This window comes from Panulirus ornatus, chromosome 26, assembly GCF_036320965.1.
Source record: "Panulirus ornatus isolate Po-2019 chromosome 26, ASM3632096v1, whole genome shotgun sequence".
In the NCBI taxonomy this organism is placed as follows: domain Eukaryota; kingdom Metazoa; phylum Arthropoda; class Malacostraca; order Decapoda; family Palinuridae; genus Panulirus; species Panulirus ornatus.
In genome coordinates, this window is record NC_092249.1 from 7,567,069 (window position 1) to 7,592,068 (window position 25,000).

Consider the following 25,000-nt stretch of genomic DNA (forward strand, 5'->3'; position numbering starts at 1 on the left):
ATATATACACATGCACACATATATAATGTAACGATTAAATATTGTAACGATTAAATGTTGATAAGTTAAAATTTCCTTGAATACCTGACGAAGGTGTTCTGGCTTGTTTCTGACTAATGGTTATAACTAGACATTGACCGCCTTAACGACCTTGGCAATCGATGGTCCTAAAGCCGAAAGAACCAACCAACCAGCGAGAGTTGTTTGATGATAACGACCGGCAGTCATGTGATGTTGGCTTGGGATGTTTTCATTGATATTTCAGAGATGTAGGTGCTGAAAATATGAACACTAAGTCATCAGTCTGGGCTGTGCTCAAGGTTACACAGGTTTCGCTAAACGTGATCCTGTAGGCATTCCTACATCGATGCTATTTTACACTTGCTCACCGTTTCCCGCGTCTCATTCGCTCACATCCACTCTCTGAGTGTCATGTGCGATGCACCGAAACCAAAGCCTCTTTCTTATCCATAACCAGCCCCATAGACTTTTCCGTGGTTTCCCTTGACACTTTTTTTGTGCCCTGGTTTAACTCGTCACCTCACGTCACCCCCTGTATGCCGCACCACTCCAGTTCGTTCTATCCCGTTCTTGCCTCGCACGCTACTGTATGTTCAGGCCGAAAACACTCAAAACTTCTTTCATTTTATCCTTCCACTTTCTCCTCGTTTTCACTCTTTCTTCTTCCTTCCAATTCTGATTCGTGTATCCTCTTGGTCGTTCTTTTCTCGCTCATCCTCCATATGTTCAAACCATTTCAGTAGACGCCATTCAGTTTTATTTTCCATGTATCCTCTTCTTGCTATATACCTAATATTATTCATTATAGTTCAGTCCTGTTGATTTTTTTTTTTCATTTGGCGTTAATTTTATTCTACTTTCCTGGAAAGGACGATCCTATTTTTGTGATTTTTTAACCTGGAAAGGACGATCCTACATATATAATCCTTTTATCCTGGAAAGGACGTTTTTATATGTAGTTTTCTGTTCGCCGGAAGAGGACGTTTTTGAACGTATTTCCTACTTCTTTGAACGTTGGTGCCATACAAGATCTCGGAGAACAAGTGCGTGTTCTTACTAGAGGCTGTCCACTCTGTGTGAAGCTAGTTTATCATAGACGTAATCGTGTTTATGTAGAGAGGGATCTTGCAGTGCGCTCAGAACAACACATGTGTTTGAGAAGATTATATTCTGCTGTACCGAGACTCAGTCTTCATCAAATTATTCCCACTTACACTTAGCGTCACAGATTATATTTTGTAAATATTATATTAGATAACTCTTGATTGTCACATGATTCGCTGGAGAGAATATACGTCGAGACGAATCACATGAGATTGATTCAGATGAGTCCCATACAAAGGCAGAGCTCGAAGGCATTTATACTATTAAGGTGATATTCATAGCAGGACTTTTTCCAACAAAGTCATCGAATACAAATCGTGACTATTAAGTCTGGAGTGGGAGACAAAGATGCTTAGATACAGTAGTAATAAAGACAGTGAGACAAATGATAATTGAAATGAGGGATTTACTGTAAAAAAAATGTCAGATTATAAGCTCCAAGCTGTTGTCATGGACAGGTTCTTCATCTAATTTCCTCGTTGTTTACTGTAAATATATGTGAAACCTACCCGCTCCCTCAACAGACTTTGTATGACCATTTGTGACCACCTATCCTCACTTAATGTCTTGTGATCCTGGAATATGACATATCACTTCTGCCTTTCACCTAGACAATTACTGAGGGTCACTCATACGAGGCCCTGGAGGCATATCAACACGCAGTCATATTTCCTACCGGCGCAATTAAGTCCGAGGTTTTATTTCCCCTGTTTGTGAAATGACTCTAATTCTCCCTTTGTCTCAAGGAGCAACTGCCTCTCTTGATTAAACGAGGAACTTTTTAAGTATCAGGTGTTAGAACTTGAATGACCTCTTGAGTGTAGATAAGGCTGGAAGTTCCATCTTGGACTCGGATCAGCTGGTGTCGGGCCCAGGCTGGCCACGTAAGTATGATGATTACGTTCGTGGATACTTCCTGTAGGAGGTGGTCGGATCCTCTCTAATGCTAGGGCGTGTCTCACGGCCCCAGGTTCTGAGTACGGGAAGGCCGTAATCGTCACCTGACAGTCAGTTAGCTCTTCTGTATACCTCGCAAAAGGTCCTGGGTTCGAATCCTGGCTTTTGGAGAGTATTATGCGTTCTATGAAAGTGAGCGTTCATATGCTATATATATATATATATATATATATATATATATATATATATATATATATATATATATATATATATATATATATAATCATTGCAGGGAAATAACAAAAATTAAGAAAAAATAAGGATGAGGCCCCAATGAGGTAATTAGAATTAATTACTGAAAATTGCCTATCACAGATATGAAAATTAGTTATGCATATTTATAAAAATATTACATGACAGGTTTTCCATGGCGATAATTGCGTATCTAGACGAAAAAAAAAAGAATGAAAATGAATAATGTCTCATTTGCCGACATTTCATAGATGCATTGGTGTAATTGTGAGCCTGTGATTAGAATATGTCCGTGCAGGAGAGCTCCCGTTTTTTGGTTGTATCTACTCGAAATTGTCGGTAAAATTGTCAATAGACTGAAATTGCTATTGTGTTCACGTTGAGGGAATTCAATGGCTATTCCAAAATTTGCATCAAATTCAAGATTACATTTTCTGCAAGTCCTGAAGTGTTCAGATCCCTTATTAAACCATGAAGTGTTCAGATTGCTTGTTAAACCATGAAGTGTTCACATCCCTTGTTAAACCACGAGGTGTTCACATCTCTTATTAGACTATGAAGTGCTCAGGTCTCTTGTAAAACCATGGATTATTCAGATCCCTTGTTGAACTATGAAGTGTTCAGATCTCTTGTTAAACCATGAAGTGTTCAGTCTCCTTGTTGAGCCATGAAGTGTTCAATTTCCTTGTTAAACCATGAGGTGTTCAGTCGCCTTGTTGAACTATGAAGTGTTTAGATCTTTTGTTAAACCATGAAGTGTTCAGTCTCCTTATTGAACCATGTAATGTTCAGATATCTTGTTACATCGTGTAATGGTGAAACACATTTCTATTTCCACTGATGAACACCTCTCACCATCATCAATTCTGAACTGGATTCAGAATTATATTATTTGTATATTTTTTTAAAACTGGTCAAACCACATTTGTCACTGTGATGTGCTCAGTGTCAAAAGGAAAAAGAAAAGTAAAAGAATTCAATCGTGTGCCTCTGAGGATTGCCTCTTCTTGTTCATTGTTTTCATTGTATGAAATTTGTGACAAATAACTCTCAAAGCTGTAGCTCCATAGGAGAGGTCAAGGTTGCTCCCATTACGGAGTTCTAGTGGAAATACGTATGTAAGGGTATCCACTGTGATAGCCACAAGGGTTATGAAGCGCGAAGATCCGTGCACTAGTGATAAATCACATCTATAGAGATATAGATATGAAGGTATGAAGTTCACGAAAGCATCCAGTGTATATATATATATATATATATATATATATATATATATATATATATATATATATATATATATATATGTAGCATTTATGGATCTGGAGAAGGCGTATGATAGAGTTGATAGAGATGCTCTGTAGAAGGTGTTAAGAGTATATGGTGTGGTAGGTAAGTTGCTAGAAGCAGTGAAAAGTTTTTATCGAGGATGTAAGGCATGTGTACGAGTAGGAAAAGAGGAAAGTGATTGGTTCCCAGAGAAAGTCGGTTTACGGCAGGGATGGGTTATGTCTCCATGGTTGTTTAATTTGTTTTTGGATGAGGTTGGTAGAGAGGTGAATGCAATACTTTTGGAGAGAGGGGCAAGTCTGTTGTAGATGAGAGGGCTTGGGAAGTGATTCAGTTGTTGTTGGCTGTTGACACAACGCTGATGGCTAATTCGGGTGACAAACTGCAGAAGCTGGTGACTGAGTTTGGTAAAGTGTGTGAAAGAAGAAAGCTGAGAGTAAATGTGAATAAGATCAAGGTTATTAGTTTCAGTAGGGTTGAGGGACAAGTCAATTGGGGAGTAAGTTTGAATGGAGAAAAACTTAGATATCTGGGAGTGGATTTGGCAGCGGATGGAACCATGGAATAGAGTGAATTGGAACGATGTGGTATACCGGGGTCGACATGCTGTTAATGGATTGAACCAGGGTATGTGAAATGTCTAGGGTAAACCATGGAAAGTTTTGTGTGGCCTGGATGTGGAAAGGGAGCTGTGGTTTCGATGCATTACACACACACACACATATATATATATATATATATATATATATATATATATATATATATATATATATATATATATATATAATCCCTGGGGATAGGGGATTAAGAATACTTCCCACGTATTCCCTGCGTGTCGTAGAAGGCGACTAAAAGGGGTGGGAGCGGGGGGCTGGAAATCCTCCCCTCTCGTTTTTTTTTTTAATTTTCCAAAAGACGGAACAGAGAAGGGGGCCAGGTGAGGGTATTCCCTCAAAGGCCCAGTCCTCTGTTCTTAATGCTACCTCGCTAACGCGGGAAATGGCGAATAGTTTAAAAGAAAGAAAGAATATATATATATATATATATATATATATATATATATATATATATATATATATATATATATATATATATATATATATATGATACGCTCGTTGTTTGTCTAGTACAATTGCATGTTTACCAAATGACGTCCTAGCTACGTCTCTTCATTGTATATCAACTGTGTTGTATTTCTCTCTTGTGTCTCCCCTGATGATGTGATTATTACACGAAAGTGCACTTGGGACTTGTGTTTCATTTTCCCCGTGGACTCATAGGAATATATATATATATATATATATATATATATATATATATATATATATATATATATATATATATATATATATATATATATATATATATGATTTTATATTATATATTGCTAATTTGCAGCGAATATGGTGAGGTACATTCAAGGATGTCACTCCTTCGTGGAGGCTTTTCAACTTTCTCGTCAGCAGATCATCTTTCTGGCGAGGGAACCATTGGTTGAGGTTGGGGATTAATGATCCAGATGTCTCGTAAGTCGAGCCAGTTTATGGCTTCTCCTGAGGCGACTTAAAGCCATAAAAAGCTGACATTAGAACAACCGCGTGGATTACCGAGACGATAAATGAGAACGCTAACCTTGAGAGCGAAATCGCCTGGCTTGGAAATTTTACTTTAGTGGGAAGAACGCCTCATTCTCCAGAAAGGCTATGGGACTTTGCGTTGGCTCTGCTCTCTGTGCTGGCCTCATTGTGAGTGACTCATTGTGAGACGAGATTCAGAATTCAGGAGGGGGGTCTCACTTGTGACCTTACTTGTGTGTGTCACACAGTCTCATAATTTGGAAACTCATAGACGATGGATACTCAGAGCAGTAAGAGAAAACACTCACCAGGTTTACTCATAATTTGGAAACTCATAGACGATAGATACTGAGAGCAGTAGGAGAAAACACTCACCAGGTTTACTCCTCAGACTTCGCTGGCTGGTGACAGAACACACACGTCAGACCTCGCTGGCTAGAGTGACTCTATGCTCTCTGTACTCTGTACTGTTTCACTCTAGATAAGGGATCAATCCTTTTACAGGTCAGGTTAGGTTCACTCGCTCCTCAGTCTCAGATCCTACAACCGCTCAGTTTTTCCTCATCATACTTCAGCTTCATGTTTTTTATATTGACTGCTGTTTTGTCAATTCTCTCACGAAAACACACAAAAAAAAAGTTGTTCAAGACACACCCAGCTACCCAGGTCAACGCCCGCCACGTAACCCCCCTTAATCACTCTCCCCTACAACGGTTACGGCCAGACAAAGCAGACAGTGTTTGGTCTATAAAGATTGGTGCTGGACGACGGGAATCAAGTGTGATTTTGGGATTTAAATACTTTGTTAAGTACTGGATTGTCTCCACGAAACATGCCATGCCACATGTATAGAAAAATTACGTTAAATAGAATTGTATGAACTCCTACTGAAGTGCGATTTCACCTTCATTCTATCATATATATATATATATATATATATATATATATATATATATATATATATATATATATATATATATATATATATACTAGTCTATGCCAGGTGCCCAGTCTATCTGCCAACGCGTAGGGGAGGATAAACAGCTGGGATGACTGTGGACCGACTGCTGCAACCAGGATACGAACCGCATGATACGCTCGATCCCAGGTGCCCTGGGAATGCGTCACGGTCCATGACGCTGACAGCTTCGCTACGGAGCTAACCTGATTAAGAAGGTCGTAACGAGAAATCGCCTTTGAGATCTGGACCAATTGGAATTATCTGTCACTGTCGACCATTTGTCATTGAGTGTAAAATGTTCAGTAATCATTATTAGGAAATTTTGATGTGATATTTTTTTTTTTTTAAGCTGTCATGCTATGATGAACGAAATATACCGCATCCCCCCCAGCTATTGTTTGTGTGCACACGCACTAAAAAATTTTCCCCATGTTCTCGGTCATTGTAGACTTTTAGATCTTCCCTTGATTCGTTTTACCTCCGAGGATGACGAACACCCAGGCCACACTGGGGGACCCTCTACTGGGACAAAAATGCATGGAGACCTCCATACCGACGCAGCATGAGGCGTCCGTGATTCATTCCTTCTATTTCTAGGACCACGTCCCTTCTTCGGGTGACACGTTCATCAATCCAGTGAGGTAGATTTGACTCTTCATCGTCGTACGCTTAAGAATTGTACGTACAGCCCCGTACATGCCCAGAGAGGCTCGTATCAAAGAGATATACTGTCTCGCCGAGCCGAAGAACTGTAAGTTATCTCTATGAAACTAAGGTTGAATCTGAGTTATGTGACCAGTAGACAGTCACACGATCTCCCGCTTCAGATGGAGTCACACCTAATGGGCCTCATCCTCTTCTAGGTTTGACTAAAGGAAATTGACGAAACACCCAAGGTTCATGTGCCCAGTCCTTCATACATCTTCAGACTTCCCCTCTCAACTTAACCCCGACTACAGGTGGCGGATTATCTGACGTTAAAACTAAGCTTCTCCTTGATCTGTTTATACTGGCCAACCAGCAACTCACCACTGTGGCTCTCACAGAGGACCCCTTAGGTTCGTCTCGCCTCATCTCACACCCTACATTCTTGAAACTTTATAACAAACTCATATATATTCCCATGTAACGTTTGTCTCTCTCACAGAGGTTAGCCGTGGACGAGTGTATGGGCGATATTGAGCAGCAAGACGTAATTCAGTCGTCCATGTCCCTGTGGACTGCCCCATTCATCCTCGTGCCCAAGGAAGACTGTACCTGGCATCCTTTGATAGTTGTGCCTTCAACCAACTCAACCACACCTGACAAACTTCAACCCATCAACCCACTCCAACACGTAAGTGGTAATGAAGTTCATTTTGACACTTGGAGTGCTCCAAGACCTTCGGCAAATTCCACTTGATCCCCACAGCCAGCCTTTGACTTGTTGTCAGGATATCAACCCATCACTATGAGTTCACAGAACTGCCCCCCGACCTCTGGTCAAGTCTCTCTATGACCAATATACTCTGGTACCTCATAGGATTAAAACTCATGTAGTAATGCCTCGACGACACAGTGATTATGAGCCGTCTTAATGCATTTGGTGCGTATCGAGAAAGTCCTCACTCACTTCAGAGAAGTTGATCTTGAGATGAAATGATTTAGATGCAAATACAAAGTACTTAGACCCCATAGCAGAAGCCCGCGATGTGTCGCTTGATGAATACTAAGTACTTAGACTCCATAGCAGAAGCCCGCTACGTGTTGCTTGGTGCTCATAAAGACCCAACATCCTCGACCCAGAAAGTACGTGCTTTCGTTGGACTGGCTGGATCTTACAGATGTTCATTTTACAAGCGCTCAGCAGTTTGGATGTATCTCTATGTTGCTGAAGAAGGACAAGCCCTTGGAATGTGTGCGCTAAAACATTAGTAGCATTTTTCTGCATATAGCCTAGCTGTTACTTATCTAATTCCCAAGCAAATGGTTGCGGGTTCGAGTCCTTGCTGTTTGAGGGCATTATGTAGATCAGGCAATTGTTTCATTATGTCTCACCAGATGTAAATCACCCAAAGAGGAAATTCGGGAACAGACTTTTGTCTTTAAATGTACATTTGCAGCAGTTTTGAAAATAGAAAAAAAAAGTAGTGAGCATATCTTCCAAACATTACAGAAGAAATATTACACCTGGCAAAACTGGAAGGCTTTCGTATGTCTGGAGATGGCGTGGCAAATCTTTTCTTCTTTCTTTCATTTCCCGGAAGAGCTGTAACTCTTCAGGTCCGTTCCAGTGAAGAGACACATGATCCTTACGTGTACCTGAGTTTATTGAGAAAGCTGAAGTGTGGACTGAAGTCTGGCTTATGTCATGGGAGCGTTGGCCACACCTGCTCATCCACCACGTTCACCGTAGTATGCAGGTGTGTGGTGAGTTAGTATGCAGGTGTGTGGTGAGGCAGTATGCAGGTGTGTGGTGAGGTAGTATGCAGGTGTGTGGTTACGTAGGATGCAGGTGTGTGGTGAGGTAGTATGCAGGTGTGTGGTGAGGTAGTATGCAGGTGTGTGGTGAGGTAGTATGCAGGTGTGTGGTGAGGTAGTATGCAGGTGTGTGTTGATATAATATGCAGGTGTGTGGTGAGGTAGTATGCAGGTGTCTGGTGATGTAGTATGCAGGATCTTGTGCATTGCATATCATAGCTTTGTGTTGAACTCTTGATCCTGTGCACTGCATATCATAGCTTTGTGTTGAACTCTTGATCCTGGGGACTGCATATCATAGCTTTGTGTTGAAATCTTGTTCCTGGGAATTGCATATCGTAGCTTTGTGTAAAGATCTTCATTTTGTAAACTGCATATCTCATCTTTGTGTTAAAATTTTCTTCCTCTGAACTGCATAAAATAACCTTATGTTGATATCTTGATACAGAGAACTGTCAAGGCTGTAAAAGTTCTCAGGATGAAGAACTTTTACCTTCGTTCGGAAGCTTTAATTGAAATATGTCTTTCTTTACAGAAAGTGAATGAAAGGTGATAGGAGTGAAGATATTAAGTACATGAAAGAAACTCTGTTGAATTCTCAGCCAGAGAAATTGAAAGCTCTGTTAATTGCAGGTATCATGGCTGCATGGGGGCGAGCCCATGTAGGTTCGAGATCCTGGTCGCGGCAGTCTGTCCACAGTCAACCCAGCTGTTCATCCTCTCCAAGAGTCTGTCGATTACATGGATACCTGACGATTTTCAGGTGAGACACTCTAAAGTGTCCTGGGGAAATTATCATGTTTCATTATCCTCGTGGTTATCAGTAAATACTAGATCATGCATACTACTGTGTAATAATCGTGTAATAATGGCGTACTACTGTGTAATAATCGTGTAATAATGGCGTACTACTGTGTAATCGTGTAATAATCACGTCATCAAGGGAGACACAGCAGAGAAATATAACAGTCAGTTGATATATAAAGAAGAGACGTAGCTAGGACGTCATTTGGTAAACATGCGATTGTATCCATTTATACAATATTAATAGATTTACGTCAGACATGATTTTACAGATAACTTATAACCAACTGATTTTTGCATCCACTATCACGTACCATGTATCCCCGTCTCCACAGGCACCAAACTCAACAATCTGATATGAAATTGTATTCGATTCCCACCTGTCCACACACACACACACACACACACATACAGAGTCAGGGAGACAGCCTCTCCTGATTGCATGTTCCGTACGTTCATAAGACCACCTGCTCAACACAAAGCATCTGTCACCCCTGGGCAACACCAGTAAGAGGTTCCAGGATACATTATAGTGTTACTGGATGTGTTCTGTCTCTTCTCTCTGTGTATGTGTCCTGTGCGGTGGGCGTTACACGCTGAACGAAATAGATTTCGTATTTTCTCACCAAACTTCACGTGAGTTCTATCACCGATCGTCACAGAACCTTATGGTTGCAAGCATGTGATAGATTTATCTGTTTCACACGTATACAAAGACAATGAAACATATGAACAATAGTTACATATGCACATGTACATATCTACACATGGGCGGTCGTGGTGTAGTGGTTTGCGTCTGATCCTGAGTCAGCACGGCATGGGTTCGAATTCTGGGCGCGGCAGTCGACCCACATCCACCCCAGGTATTTCATGCTACCCTCATAGATCGTCGTGTGTGTGTGTGTGTGTGTGTGTGTGTGTGTGTGTGTGTGTGTGTGTGTGTGTGTGTGTGTCTGTGTGTGTACATAGGAATATAGACATAGTACATACATACAAGGTTAAGAGATTGGCAAAACGATTGTAAAACTCTGCCCTGGTAACAAACAAACAGAAACCACATGAAGGCATATATTTATACACATACATACATGTATGCAACATATACAAAGATGCGAACTCATAGAACATACACGTTCAGAAATATATATATGTATATATATATATATATATATATATATATATATATATATATATATATATATATATATATATATATATATATATTATAATATACATATAAAGATAGAGAGATAAACTCAATTTTACATGATATATATATATATATATATATATATATATATATATATATATATATATATATATATATATATATATATTAAAAGATAGATAGATAGATAAACTCAATTCTACATGAAAGTAAAATGTACAAAGATTCGCCTTTATAAATCTGACTTTTGATTCATCCAGGTCCAATATTCTCTTTTGTCGACAGCTCCAGTTAGGGTCAAATGTCCTCACTTAGGCCGGGCTCTGTGGGGAGAGCGTAGAACAAGAAGACTACGAGTTTTTGAGGATTTGACAGAGGTGAATCTTGACAAGAGCCAAGTTTTTACTCTTCGTAAAAAAAAAAAGTTGTGATTTATATTGAGAATAGTAAATCAATAATATGAGTGAGGTTACAGGAAGGAGAAATGAGGAGGATAGGCGAATGGTGCTAGCTAGGAGGTGGTTAATCCAGAGAAGTAGGTGACTTGTAATGAGGGAGCAAGTAAGCTGAAGATTACTAGCATAGAGAGTGGGAGATAGTTCCCGGGCACCACTTCAACACTCCTAAGTCAGGTGGGCAGCACTCCTCTGGGGCGGCTGTTGTCTACAGCCTACTGACACGGAGGGTGTAAGATGGCTCCCAGGCTCCACTTCAGCACTCCTAAGTCAGGAGGGCAGCACTTCCCTGGGTGGTTGTTGTATTCAGCCTATTGACCCAAAGGATGTAAGATAGTTTCCTGGTCTCTGAGTTGAGAATGAAGACAATTCAGAGAATCGCAAAACCGCCAATATCTAATCATGGAAGGACGGAATAGTTGAAGAATTAGGGCGAAGCAAACTTGATAATGACCAGGTCGAAATCCAGAAACAGAAAAGTGAAAAAAAGTTTCCAATTCGGGACAGTGAACGTCTTCGTCATCTAACCATGACACATGGACAGAGTCTCCCCCCCAGATACCAACACAAGGTTCGTTATGTTCCCTGGGGAGTTGGGTGACAGGTGACGTGACGTTAAACGTGCCATTGTTCCACGAAAGTAACACGAATTGGAAGAATTGTCGTTACCTGAATGAACGAGGACCATTTTGTTGCAGAGACGTACCCCTGTGAAGGACCATCGTGAAAGAGCTGTGTAAATAAAAGGCCCACATGCATACCGGAGTGAATGTAGTCTAAGGATTATCTTCAACATATTAAGAGAATGTTGAAGATTCTTTTTCTCTGGTGGATGCTGTGTCTGATGGCCTTAATGACCCTGACAGTTAATGGATTTACACCTCAAACAACCAATCGACCAATTAGTCGACAGCAGTGTAGAATATTACTAAAGCTGATTTTTCGCCGTCATTTTAAGGAGAGTATGACCTGCTTGCTTGCAGTATCCAAGACTTATATCTTGCATACGCCGGAGTCAAAGGGGTTGACTATGAGGAGATATGCCTGTGTATTATCGTGTGTGTGTGTGTGTGTGTGTGTGCGTGTGTGTGTGTGATTACAATTTGTGTGTTACGAGGAAAGAGTTTAATACTTGTGGTGTCCCGTCTCTCAACCTTGTGTATACGTACCATGTCTTTATCCCCGTGTGTATATATCAAATGAATACACACACACACACACACACACACGCACACGCACACCAGCTTAAGCCAGGTACCCATTTATCGACCAGCCATGAAGAGAAGAGGAATAGCTGGGATTAACCTAGGGCCAACTACCTTGCCCAGAAATCGAATCCATTCCAACCTGATCCCTGGTTGGCCCATGATGTCAGTTACCGCCGGCTATCGGTGTGAATCTTTTTATATTTCTAGTCATAAAATGATGATGAATCATGGCGTATATCAGCAAGGCCGAACTCAGATTAGTTAGTTGTGCTGAAAACGCTTTTAAGACATCCAAAAGAATAAATTTTATTAAAACTGTATTGAGGATATACCGTAAAACTTTCGAGGGGAATGATATTGAAATGCCAGACTATGAAACTTTGGATTGATCAATCTTAAGCTGGCGGAACAAGAAGTTTCCAAGGGGTAAAGAGAACTAGGTTCCCCCTGAAGGTCCGAGAGCCTTGTATGTCAACGTTAACTGGTGCAAACTTTCCTGGCTATCAACCGTCGGGAGCAGCAACTTGTGCGCTGGAAAGAACCAACGCCAGACCAGCTAATATCAACAACACCGGAGGAAACATTGTAACGAAAGACAAACAGGGCTGGCAAATGCGTTCGCATGTTCTGTGTTACTGTTTCAGCGTCTCCCATCCTCTTCAGCGAAATGTGTGGCAATTATAACAGACATGTAATGTTTAACATTTTCGTTAGACGAAGTGTTATTTCTCGTACGGAAACAGGTTCATGTTTGTTATGGTCGTGTGACACATGTCATGTTAAGTGTTCCTGACCGTGAGACGTACATGGGGCGCCCGGGGTCGAGTTCGCGATGGTTCGAATCCTGGTCGCGGCATTCGGTCTACAGTCCACCCATGTATTTATCCCCCGATAGAAGCTGGTCAATAAATGAGAAACCTGGCTTAACCTATATATATATATATATATATATATATATATATATATATATATATATATATATATATATATATATATATATATACACACACACACACACACAGAAAGGCCGCATTCGCTATGCACTGCACCGAAACCACAGCTCCCTACCCACAACCAGGCCCCAAGGACCTTTCCATAGCTTATCACGGCGGCTTCACATGGCTTGATTCAATCTGTTGACCAAACATCGACCTCTGTTTACCATATCGATCCAATTCACTCTATCCCAAATATATATATTGCAATGTATATTGCAGTAAGGTCACAGTTATGAGCTTGATCCAGTATTTGCTGATAACCAAGAGGAAAGATGCAATACGAGAAGTCCCGAGTGCACTTTCGTGTATATTACATCTTCAGGAGAGACTTCGAAATAAAGGTAGAAGATTCAAGCACATCATCAAGGACTCGAACCCTGTACAATTTGTGTGGCTAGGTTGCCCAGCACAGCAAAGCAGATAGTGTACCACACAAATGATACGGGGTTCGAATTCTTTTCATTTGAAGAGCATTACATGTTTTATGAAAGTGCACGATTCTCTCTCTCTCTCTCTCTCTCTCTCTCTCTCTCTCTCTCTCTGTATATATATATATATATATATATATATATATATATATATATATATATATATATATATATATATATATATATATTATTCCTGTGGATAGGGGGGAAAGAATATAATAAATAAATAAATAAATATATATATATATATATATATATATATATATATATATATATATATATATATATATATATATATATATATATATATTATCCCTGTCAATAGGGGAGAAAGGATACTTCCCAAGTATTCCCTGCGTGTCGTGGAAGGCGACTAAAAGGGGAGGGAACGGGGGGCTGGAAATCCTCCCCTCTCATTTTTAATTCTCCAAAATAATTAACAGAGAAGGGGGCCAAGTGATGATAGTCCCTCAAAGGCCCAGCCCTCTGTTCTTAACGCTACCTTGCTAACGCGGGAAATGGCGAATAGGATGAAAATATATATATATATATATATATATATATATATATATATATATATATATATATATATATATATATATTTATGCATATTTTTTTTTCAAACTTCGCCATTTCCCGCATTAGCGAGGTAGCGTTAAGAATACACACACATGTATATACACGAGAGGCGGACTTGCGTTGCCCTACGCACACATATGCTTATGGCATGTGGTGCTCGGGTGTGGCTCTGTAGTATGTGCGAGTCCCAACCACCTTTTATAGACCTGGGCCCACTACATGAATCTATCTGCTGCTTCCGATGCTCTATGTGTTGAGATCTGCTGCACGAGGTTTGACCGTTATGTTAACTCCTCCTTTCCTAACACTGGGGAATTGGCTGGATGTTAATACCACACAAAGATATAACGAAGAACCCAGACTATCAGTATAGCATATGTAAGACTGAACTCTATATGGAGTGAATATTTACAATTTTCAGAGCAGCAAAAAGATACGTAAAAGAATTGTAAGATTTTTATGAGCAAATTTTGGATGTAAGTGAAGTACAATATTACTACCCTCTGGCGGATGCATTAGGGCTGTCATTAAGGGCCATGTCTCCGGAGACACCAGGGGGGAATTGTTTTTCCCGCAGGGGAGGCATGATATCTCTTGTCTGGGATGGGGAATCTTCTCTCGAGATATATATATATATATATCTCTTTGTTCGAGATGAGAGATAGTGTCAGCACTCAGACGGTGAGACTCTGTGGGCGAATTCGAGAGAGAGAGAGAGAGAGAGAGAGAGAGAGAGAGAGAGAGAGAGAGAGAGAGAGAGAGAGAGAGAGAGAGATTTTTCGACACATAGAGGTAAGGTTATCAGTTTTTTTTTCTCTCTGAAGTATTTGCAGGATCCCAGATACTAATTCCTCGTTGTGTTCAACGAAAGAAGGTGAAATGGTAATGCGGTGCGCTTTGGAAACGAGAGCGAAAATGTCAAATGGCTGAACGAACAGTTTTCGAGACGCTGAAGAAACAGCATTAAAGAGTAGAGTCACTGACGAACAAGGACGACATCCAACAGTTGCATTATATATCAAAAAGAAATTTTGATATAGAAAAAGTATTGATATATATATATATATATATATATATATATATATATATATATATATATATATATATATATATATATATATATATATTACCAAGAGAAATATCATTGAATCTTCTATTATTAAATACACAAAGAATTATAATCTTAATATTAGTGATGGTCTGTACAAATTAGATAACCTTATTGTTGATAAGATTTGTAAAATGATAAGTTTATGAACGCTCGTTTTATGTTTTGGACAATCACATGTTTACCAAATGGCGTCCTAGCTTCGTCTCTTCGATGTATATCAACTGACTGTTATATTTCTCTCTTGTGTCTCCCCTGATGATGTGATTATTACACGAAAGTGCACTTGGGAACTTATCGTGTTTCATTTTCCCCGTGGACTCGTAGGAATATCCTGATCACGCGCAAAATTGTGATCCTTCCCAATATATATATATATATATATATATATATATATATATATATATATATATATATATATATATATATATATATATATATGACAGTGTAAAGGTGGTATCCAAGCAAGAAGGGATTAATTGAGAGTACGTAAGCTCAGTTCGTGATAAGGGATGTGTTCTCTTATACTGCCGAGCAAATCTGGCAAATAGTGAGCGAGCACTTGACACACAAGCAGGCAGGGCTGTTTACCCAACAAATGACGGAGACAAACAATAGTCAGTGGAATGGCCTTGTTGAGAGAGAGAGAGAGAGAGAGAGAGAGAGAGAGAGAGAGAGAGAGAGAGAGAGAGAGAGAGAGAGAGAGAGAGAGAGAGAGAGAGAGAGATTTTGCCATTTGGCAGGGTGAACGCGTAGCAATCACCTCATATCTTTGCTGTAATCAGTTTGCTGTGTCTGTTGACACGCGTATTGTAACGTGTCTGTCTTCGGGGGCTCATCTGGAACTGTTTTCAGCCAATTCCAGATGGCTTCTTTTGAACGTTCGTATCAGTTTTCTTTAACATTGCTCTTAAACATCTTTATACGCCTTCGTAATGCAGCGCTTTAACGGGTCGCCCGCCGGTGATCAAGCGTAAAGATTCGAATCCTTGTGGCGGCAGTTGGTCCACAGTCCAGCCAACTGTTCATCCTTTCTGAGAGGTTGGTTGATGTACTGGGTACCTGATGTATGGTATTAATGACATGGCCTTGATTCGAGCATTCAGCTGCTCGTGTCGTGTCAGTTGACATGAATCCTCTGGACGTGTCCTGTGTTGACTGATTCTTATTGTTGTGATAATTACTGTATTTAGTTCTCATTTTTATGGCAAATTTTTTCTTATGAATTGCATTCTAATCTGTTCTTCACGTACTTCCAGTCCCTGTCTTCAACCGTACATACGATACACTGTAGGTCTAATGCATTGCATTCTAATCTTTTCTTCACGCACTTCCAGTCTCTGTTTTCAACCGTACCTACGATACACTGTAGGTCTAATGCTCCCACCTTTTAGCATAAGAATCAATGCATTACAGTCGACCTCAAATCACTCCTCTGATATACCCATCCACCGATAGCCATTAACCCCAATCATTTCCCTCGTTCCATCTCCCAGTCTCCTTCGCTGTACCACCTTCATGGCGTCTTGACTGACTAAGCCATCTACCAGAGGTTTTACGTGGCCATTCATCAGATCACATATTCTTTTCCATCTTCACTCTGTCTCTACCCCTTATGCGAACTCTGCTTCTTCCTCCATTCGTTCATATCAGTCATATCAGTATGTCCGCTAGTGGACTAAAACATAACGTAGAGAGATTGCAGTGGTGCCCTAAATTTGACTGACAATCCACAGCTGGTGATTTGAGTCTTGTGTTACATAATAGCTCCGGTTCATGGAACAGTCCAGATATAGACGTGAATGTAGACTTTTATGGAGAGATAATTCTTTCACCGGTATCTCGTCATATAACCTCTACGTAATGGGATATATTCCTCTCGTACATTATATATGACGTTTTTAGAAAACTGGCATCACAGTGAGGTGTAATAGGATTATACACAATCGTTTGTCCTCTGGGCAAAGGTAGTGTGTGATGTGGGAAGATATGCCTCATATTGTGGTAGAATTAATTAGGTCTGCTTTAAATAGTTTTGTCCTCTGAGGTAAAAAGAAAAAGATAAAACAAAAACAAACAAACTCGGGGTCGTTTGAGAAGAATTATTTCTTCGAGTAAATAAGACGTTGATTGTGATCTGATATTGTGTCACACCACACCCACAGATAGCGACTGCTGTTCAGAGGAGCGAGACTGGCAACCTCCTCCTGTGCACCGCAGCAACAGCAGGAGCAGCAACAACAGCAGCAGCAGTAGTATCTGCAGCAGAAGCAGCAGTAGTAGTAGCAGCAGCAGGAAGAAGGGAAGGTGCAGCGGCCTCACGCACTGCGGCTCTGGGCTGCTGCCACCATCACCACCACGCACCTCCTCGCGTGCACCAGGACCATTTAGCTCGTCCCCCGAGCCACCAGCTGCATCTGGCCATTAGTGCCTCCACCAGACTCAAGCTCCCGCGGGGCACACGAAGACAGTAGCAGGGCTAGTGCACCTGCATGGCTCACAGACGTTGTCTGTTGGGCATCATCTGTGTATCATCAGGTGGGTTAGAAATTATTCCATTAACTTTTTCCCCTAAGTTCTGCAGAATTAAGTTATTTTACTCTTATTATGATGTTATTAGAATCCCTTTACTATATAAGTCCCTGGTCCTTTCTCAAAAATCATGCCGTACACTAACAAATGTCAAATAAAGTATCGAGAGAGAGAATTCTTGAGTCTGGCCCCCCTTAGCACTCTTATGCTCGCTCCTGTGGAGAGTAAGGAACTCCTCTGGACTCAGACTTGCAGTGAAGAGACACTCTGACAAGGACAAACACTTGTTATGTAGCGATGGAGAACGTTGGAATGGCATTTATCAGGGGTATAACCATTCACCCCTCGCTTTTTCTTCTTCATGCATCACATTTCGCTGACACCACCTTCCCCCTCAACAGTAATATATCGCCCAAAGGACACAGCATTCCAGCGACCAGCAATATGTATTCTGCTAAGAAACTGAATGAATTATCAGCGACTGTGTGAAGGCTAGTCACTGTGCGTCTGGCAGCTTCGTCGATGTGTCTACTAACTAAAGACTAATAGAACAACCTCTTTATGATGCACTTGTTGTACTGTGTTTCCCATGTCTCGTAGTTTTGTAAACACCTGTGAACTTTTAACTAAGAGTTATACTGACGTGATATATTCGCATAATGAAACATAAACAGATAACGTAATTATATAGATTGACGCATCACACACACACACACACACACACACACACACACACACACACACACACACACACACACACACACACAATAATAAGAATAATGATAATCACAATAATAATAATGCTATGATGATTGTGTCAGTAAAGTGCTTGTTCTGATTAGGCAAAATATGTATATACAATGATTTTCCAAAATTGGAGATTGTGGAATTGCAGCAAAATGTCTTTCGTACTTACCTCGTTAACAGACACTTTTGTGCCAGCGAGCGAGAGAGTACAGTGAGGGACGCCCCAAGTTCCTGCCTTACTTAAGCCCAATTTACTAGACCAAGGGCCAAACTTCTGCTGTCAGCAAGTCACCGTAATCCCTTAACTTTCCAGGGATCCATTCCCGTTACCTTTATTAAGACTTACGAACCTACCACTCGAGCTGGATGGCATTCTAATGCCAGGACATCTTCATTCCCCGAACCACTCTGGGATGTGTGTGTGTGTGTGTGTGTGTGTGTGTGTTAGGGACCTTCATTTCCCCGGCAATGCTCGTAAATGGCGGAGTCACTTGCGGTGTTCCACGCTTGTCTCGGGGGGCTATTGTACCCTCATATGTCTGCCTTCTGCTTAAGAAGAGCAGTATTTGCTGCTACTTCATGAGTTACCGTCCATAAATCATGATCTTGTACAGACAACATTGGTGTTTCTTAACATAGGTGTGTGTGTAGATTGTTCCTGTGTGGATCGTGCTACACTGAAGCGAGTGTTTGATGAATGATGGGCTAAATTCAGGTCGAGTTTTGGCTTATAGTAAGCAGATGAATTGTGGTCATGAGAGAGAGAGAGAGAGAGAGAGAGAGAGAGAGAGAGAGAGAGAGAGAGAGAGAGAGAGGTGGGTAAAAGTACGTACTTAAGAAGTGCTTAGGACGAGATTGTGTTAAAAGACAGGAAAAGGAGGATTTACGAAGAGCGAGCTGTTTGAGTGACATATCGTGACTTGTTATGTGTGAGATGGAGATATAAGTTTATGGACTGAAAACCACCATCTTACGTGTGGGTGAGGTAGGATGAAAAGACACCCACCTGGGCCAGAGGAGTGACACTCGACAACCACTGAGGTAAAGATGGGTATATGGAGTGACAGAAAGATCACTTGTTTCATTATTTTTATTTGTGTCATGACGCTAGATATATCTCTTATATATATTTATTTGTATCAATAATTAACTGTTGATCTTGTATACCAACGATCTTTCTCCAGAGGCTCCTGCGGCCCAAGGCTGCGCTAGATCTGGAGCTGCGAAATGTGAACACCTTTTAGAGGGAGAAGTTCTTTGACGAGACTGACTTCCTGGTGACGCAGCCTCGCCAGAGCTGACCTTTCACTCGCAGCACAACCTCGAGCAGTCAGAGTCCGGTAACACCAGTAGCCCGGTGACACCTCCCCCCCCCCCATCACTGGGGTCACTCGTGGGGAAAGGTAGCAAAGGGAGCGGAGCCAGTGTCTGGAGGAGGTGATCAATCCAGGAGACGCATTCCTAGCGGGCCAGGAAGCTGAGCCTGTGTATATATATTGTGCTGTACATAACACATTCACGAGCCTCCCAGGATCGAGCGCAAAGGTTCGAATCCTGCTTGCGGTAGTCGGTCCACAGTCAGCCCAATTCTTCATCCACATCTATTTGTCTATGTATCTATCTATCGTCCTGCAGTTAATGATAAGGTTTCTCTAACTTTCAGCGTTTCAGGATAAGTAAGGAAATGATTTATTACGTCTTTAATGTATTCGTTGTAATATTGGCTGTAGTAACCTTCGTGAAATAAGGAGCTTCGTCTTTCCAGGTTGAAGGGGCTGTGCACTCCACCATGAATATAAATCTTGCTGCATAACACCAGGTGTTCCTTGGCCATGGTGAGACGTCGACAGGCAAGGTGAGTAAGCAAGGAAGGGCTCCCTCCCCCACCGTCGTCAGACCATCCATCTTCCTGATGCAGCGGGAGCCACCCACCATCTATCAGTCCAACCTCCTCCAGCAGCCACGTCAGAAGGGTTGCAGTATTACCAGGGAGCACGTCAGTCATGCAGGTAAGGTGTAGTGTGAATTACCTTAAATAGGGCTAATGCATGGAAGGGATACTCCTGCAATTACCCCGCCACCAGTGTTTCGCTTTCCCCCTTCCCACCAGCAGTCATGTCAGAGAGGTTGTGCTGTTACTAGTGAGCAAGTCAGTGACCCAGGCAACGTGTGGAGTGAGGGAAATGCATGACTTAAGCATTAGCCATTGGTCCAGCCCTATCCAACCAGCACGTCATAAGACCTGCAGTGTTGCTTAAGTAGTTATGTCAACAATGTCATGTGTAGTAAAGGTTTAAAGTATAACTGAAGGTAGCAACACCGCACTATTTAAATCCCTCTCTAACAACACGGCCCGTATGCAATACTGAGCGTAATTGGAAGTGGGTCACGTAATGAGAAACGGAAATCAAGATACCGTGCAGAGGTGTAATAAGAAATAATTGTGGATCCAAAACTGCATAACAGTTCCATAGATTCTGATATATTCTATGTAACTACGATTTCAATTATGATCAGTGTCACGGGGCAATGTGATTCAAGTTCAAATCTAAATTCCATATGATGTATGTGAATCTAATATGTGTGTTTGTATGATAATTATTTAGTTTCCATGTTTATGGGTATGCGCACGTGTGTGTTTGTAAGTGAAATTGATGATTCAAGACTGCAGTGCATTTCCAAGAATCTTCAATATGTCTTGAAGTATATGTACGAAGGTGAAATCGCACTTCAGTAGGAGCTCGTACAATCTTATTTAACATGTGATTTTTCTATCCATGTGGCGCAACATCTCTAGATACACTAAGTTGGGCCGAGCGAGACAGTTATTATCCAGATGTGGCGTTGAGGCAAGGTTGGGCTCGTCTGATTCTCTCTGACCTTCGTACCCCACGACCGCGTTGGTCATCGCCGTATTCCTCCTATCCAGAAGTGGCGTAATCGATGGCTTGTGGCTGGTCAATGACATTTCCCATCCGTTCTAAACGGCATTAGGTCTACGTCCTATTGGCAGGCCATCAAAGAGCTGTATCGCAGTGGTCATGTTTGGATGTTGATGACAGGTGCTTTCTCTCTAATGTGAATGGCTTTTGATGTCTGTAGTCTCGTCCAGTCACTGCAACTAGAAATGATTTTGGTGTTTTTCACCATAATCTCCCTCGTCAGTCTCATTCCATGTTGTTTGATTCCAACTTCTTATAAGAGGAGCGAGAGGCGGCGGCTCAGGGTGCAGGTTGTATGTCCAAGGAAGTTTATGTGGTGGGGCTGACAGTCCCCAATATTGCATCGATACTCGTATACACCGAATTGGTACGAGTCAAACTTCCAGAGCGACCTACCATATTGGTCAGTACGAGCGAACATGTTTTCGGATTGCTGTGTTATAATTATCAGACGTATATCCTTGACTTCATCAATCGCTTTGCAGTTTCTGGCCACAGTATCTTGCACGACCTTGTCATCTTCATATATTATTTACCCTGAAGACATTGACAAATATGCATTATTTGTGCAAAAATTAAGTTAGACGTGAAGATACACGTTAGGAAAACGTGATTGACTAAAATTTATGAGTCCAGTGCTGTGCACGACGCGCACGTATTGTGCAGCGTTTGTCGAACGGCAGCTGCAGAGAATTCTTTTGACACTTGAACCAATTTTGGCGTCCTCTTTACACGAATGACTGCAAATTTATGAAGTAAGATATATGACACCATTGAAACTTACTAATCACTAACTCATCCCACAACTACCTATGCGGTCTGTCTACTCTCTTCCCTTGTTCTAAACCGCCGCTCGAAACAAAGTTCGAGACGATGTTGCTTCACTTGTCACCGTGGTAACCGAGGCATTGACGACGGCTACTGGTGAGTTCTGGTGTCACAACATAACGAACGGATTAGCATCGAGCTCAGACCATCAGCCGAAAAGGGATTACTTGCAAACAAAATCAACCGTCGTTGGAAGCGTTATATTAATGAAGCAGGACGGGGTTTCTGCTGCCGCCATAATTATGGAACTTGGTGTGTCCCAATCTACAGTTTACATATAGTGTAGAAAATGGGTCGAAGAGGGCAACCAACGCGGTCGTCTGTGGTCAGGTTCATCCAGGAAAACCATACCTGCAGAAGACCAACGAACCCTTGTGGTGGTGACAGCAGATCCCTTCTCTAAGTGCCGTATCTGTCTGGCATCATCTACACCACCCCAGTGTCTAGTTCCCCAGTTCGAAACCGTTTTCTTAAGAGCCAACGTGCGTCATGGAACACCAGTCTTAACGAACGAGACTCTCCTCATGAGCAGGCTCGAGTTCGCACAGCGCCACGCGAATGAGGATCTCGAGTCTTCTTGGGGGAAAGTTATCGTCTCAGATGAGAAAAACCTTCTCCTCCACCACTCACGGCCAACTGGACACTCCAGGCCATCAAATCAGAGAAGATAGTCCCGGCGGAACATTAATGAAGTCGCCAGGAGAGGCCGCTTCACATGCAACGTATGGAGGTGGATCCATCTCTACGTCATAGGCGAAATAGCCGTATTGAAGCGAGGATTCAACGTAAAGAAGTATATTGAAGTGCTAGAGGTCCCCACACCTCGTACCATAGCTCCATCTTATCCAAAACGGATACTCTATTTGCAGGTAGGACAAAATTTATTACCATGGGTAGAATATTCTGATTGAATTAGTCATCTCCCTGCGTTACTCCCTCCTCCTGTTACCACCCTATCCTTCATCCTCCCCTTACATTCCCCCTTCCATACATCACCATCTTTCTACCCACACACCTCCCCCACGCGGCCCCCTGTCCCAAACTAATCACTTACCTCCCCCTCATCTCCTGCCACTTCACTCTCTAACGACAACTGGTAGTTAAAGGCAGCGATCCACCCAGCTCCTGTGCTCCAGTTTAGCATCTAAGGTCCCCCTGTCCTCTATAACAACACGAACGCCGTCTTCCACTTCCTTCCTTCATCCTCTAACGAAGTGCTAAGTCGCGATGACTACCTCCTCCTCTTCCTCCTCGTCCCATCTCGAGCTCACACTGCCAACTCAGCCCCATTCCCACATCATATCTACCACGCAGCGTGGCCCACGTCAACCTCTTCCATATCCAGTTCCGTTCTTACATCCTGCGTTCCATGCAGTGACAAATGTCCCGAATTACGGAAGTGTTCCAGCTCACTCTGAGCCACCAAACTTGGCCATTAACATTATATACATCTGTTGATGTCTTCTCCAAATCACTTACTGTCTACTTTATATATAAGACAGGAAATAGGTTGTCAGTCTAATGGTTTCGTATTCAGGCTCGTATCTGCTCCACGGTTCATGTGACGTACCAATAGTCTGTTTACTGTTCTGTTGTTTTAACAATTTGTCATCTACGCTTTTGTTTGCTCTCGTGACTCAGAATACCCCCTGTTGCCTGTTGTGATGTCCTGCCAGGGGCTTGTGCTTCCATTACTTTCCATTACTTTCCGAGTTCTATACAACATAGCTAACGGGATCTTATCTATGACTACTCGATCATGTCCGTCAGCCAGGAGAAGGAGGATACGTCTTGAAAGTAAGAGCTAGGTGACTCTATCCGTATCTTCATAGGCCATCGAATGCTCTGCTATGCCATGGTTTTAGTAATTATGATTTTGATTGCCCCAGGACCAACTTCTGTGAAAGGGTTCTGGTGCCATCCAGGACCCTTCTCAAGGTTCCTGCAGCCTAGGGCTGCGCTACTTCCCGAAGCAGGGAAATGTAGACTCCTTTGGAGTGTGAAGTTCATTGACAAGACTGTCCTCTTCCAGTGATACAGCCTCGCCAAAGATGTTTTTATTCGTGGTGTAGCCTCGAGCAGGCGGAGTCCCGGTAACATTTTTGTTTTGATTTGAGACACGTGTGAATCATCGTTACTGAAATGTCTTCACTTAGAAAATGAAAATCGAAGTAATGTAAGATTTTCTTTTTTGAGTGCGTATACTTCTGACTTGCTGTTAGGAAGGGTTGGCTGTCATTCCTATGGGACTGGGGAAATAGAGGTGTTTGGAGGGGAGATAATTCCAAGAAAGGAGGTTGGGGATAGAGAGGAAAGATACTGGGATAGGAGAGGAGTTAGCTGATAGTGTACTGCCGTAGCCTGTAGTCTACAATGGTTGCTTTGTTTGTTGAAATGAGTTGAAAAAGGAGGCTTTGATATTGTCTCCTAGTGTGTTCAACCTAGTTTCCCCATTTGTTTAGAATCATTTGATACTTGTTAAATTGTGGTTGAGAATTTCGGGCCAGTTTTTAATGGAATGGACTATATTTGCCGGTTGTATCATTATTTGAATCTCGTGGTAGTTCATTGTGTATCTGACGGCCTAACAGATGTGTATAGAGACGTTCGGGGAAATAGCCTTGTATTACGACTATTTAACCTG

The 25,000-nt window shown here is 41.7% G+C and overlaps 1 protein-coding gene across 5 annotated transcripts in view; it reads left to right on the plus strand.

The window, feature by feature from the left end:
• Positions 1 to 25,000, plus strand: part of LOC139757444 (uncharacterized) — a 979,032-nt gene that overhangs the window by 29,238 nt on the left and 924,794 nt on the right. For all 5 annotated transcript variants that reach the window (XM_071677964.1, XM_071677968.1, XM_071677965.1 and 2 more), the window contains exons 4-7: positions 7,247 to 7,435; positions 9,193 to 9,322; positions 17,473 to 17,845; positions 20,352 to 20,595. The gene's annotated coding sequence lies outside the window, so the exon portion shown is untranslated. The remainder of the gene's footprint in view (positions 1 to 7,246; positions 7,436 to 9,192; positions 9,323 to 17,472; positions 17,846 to 20,351; positions 20,596 to 25,000) is intronic.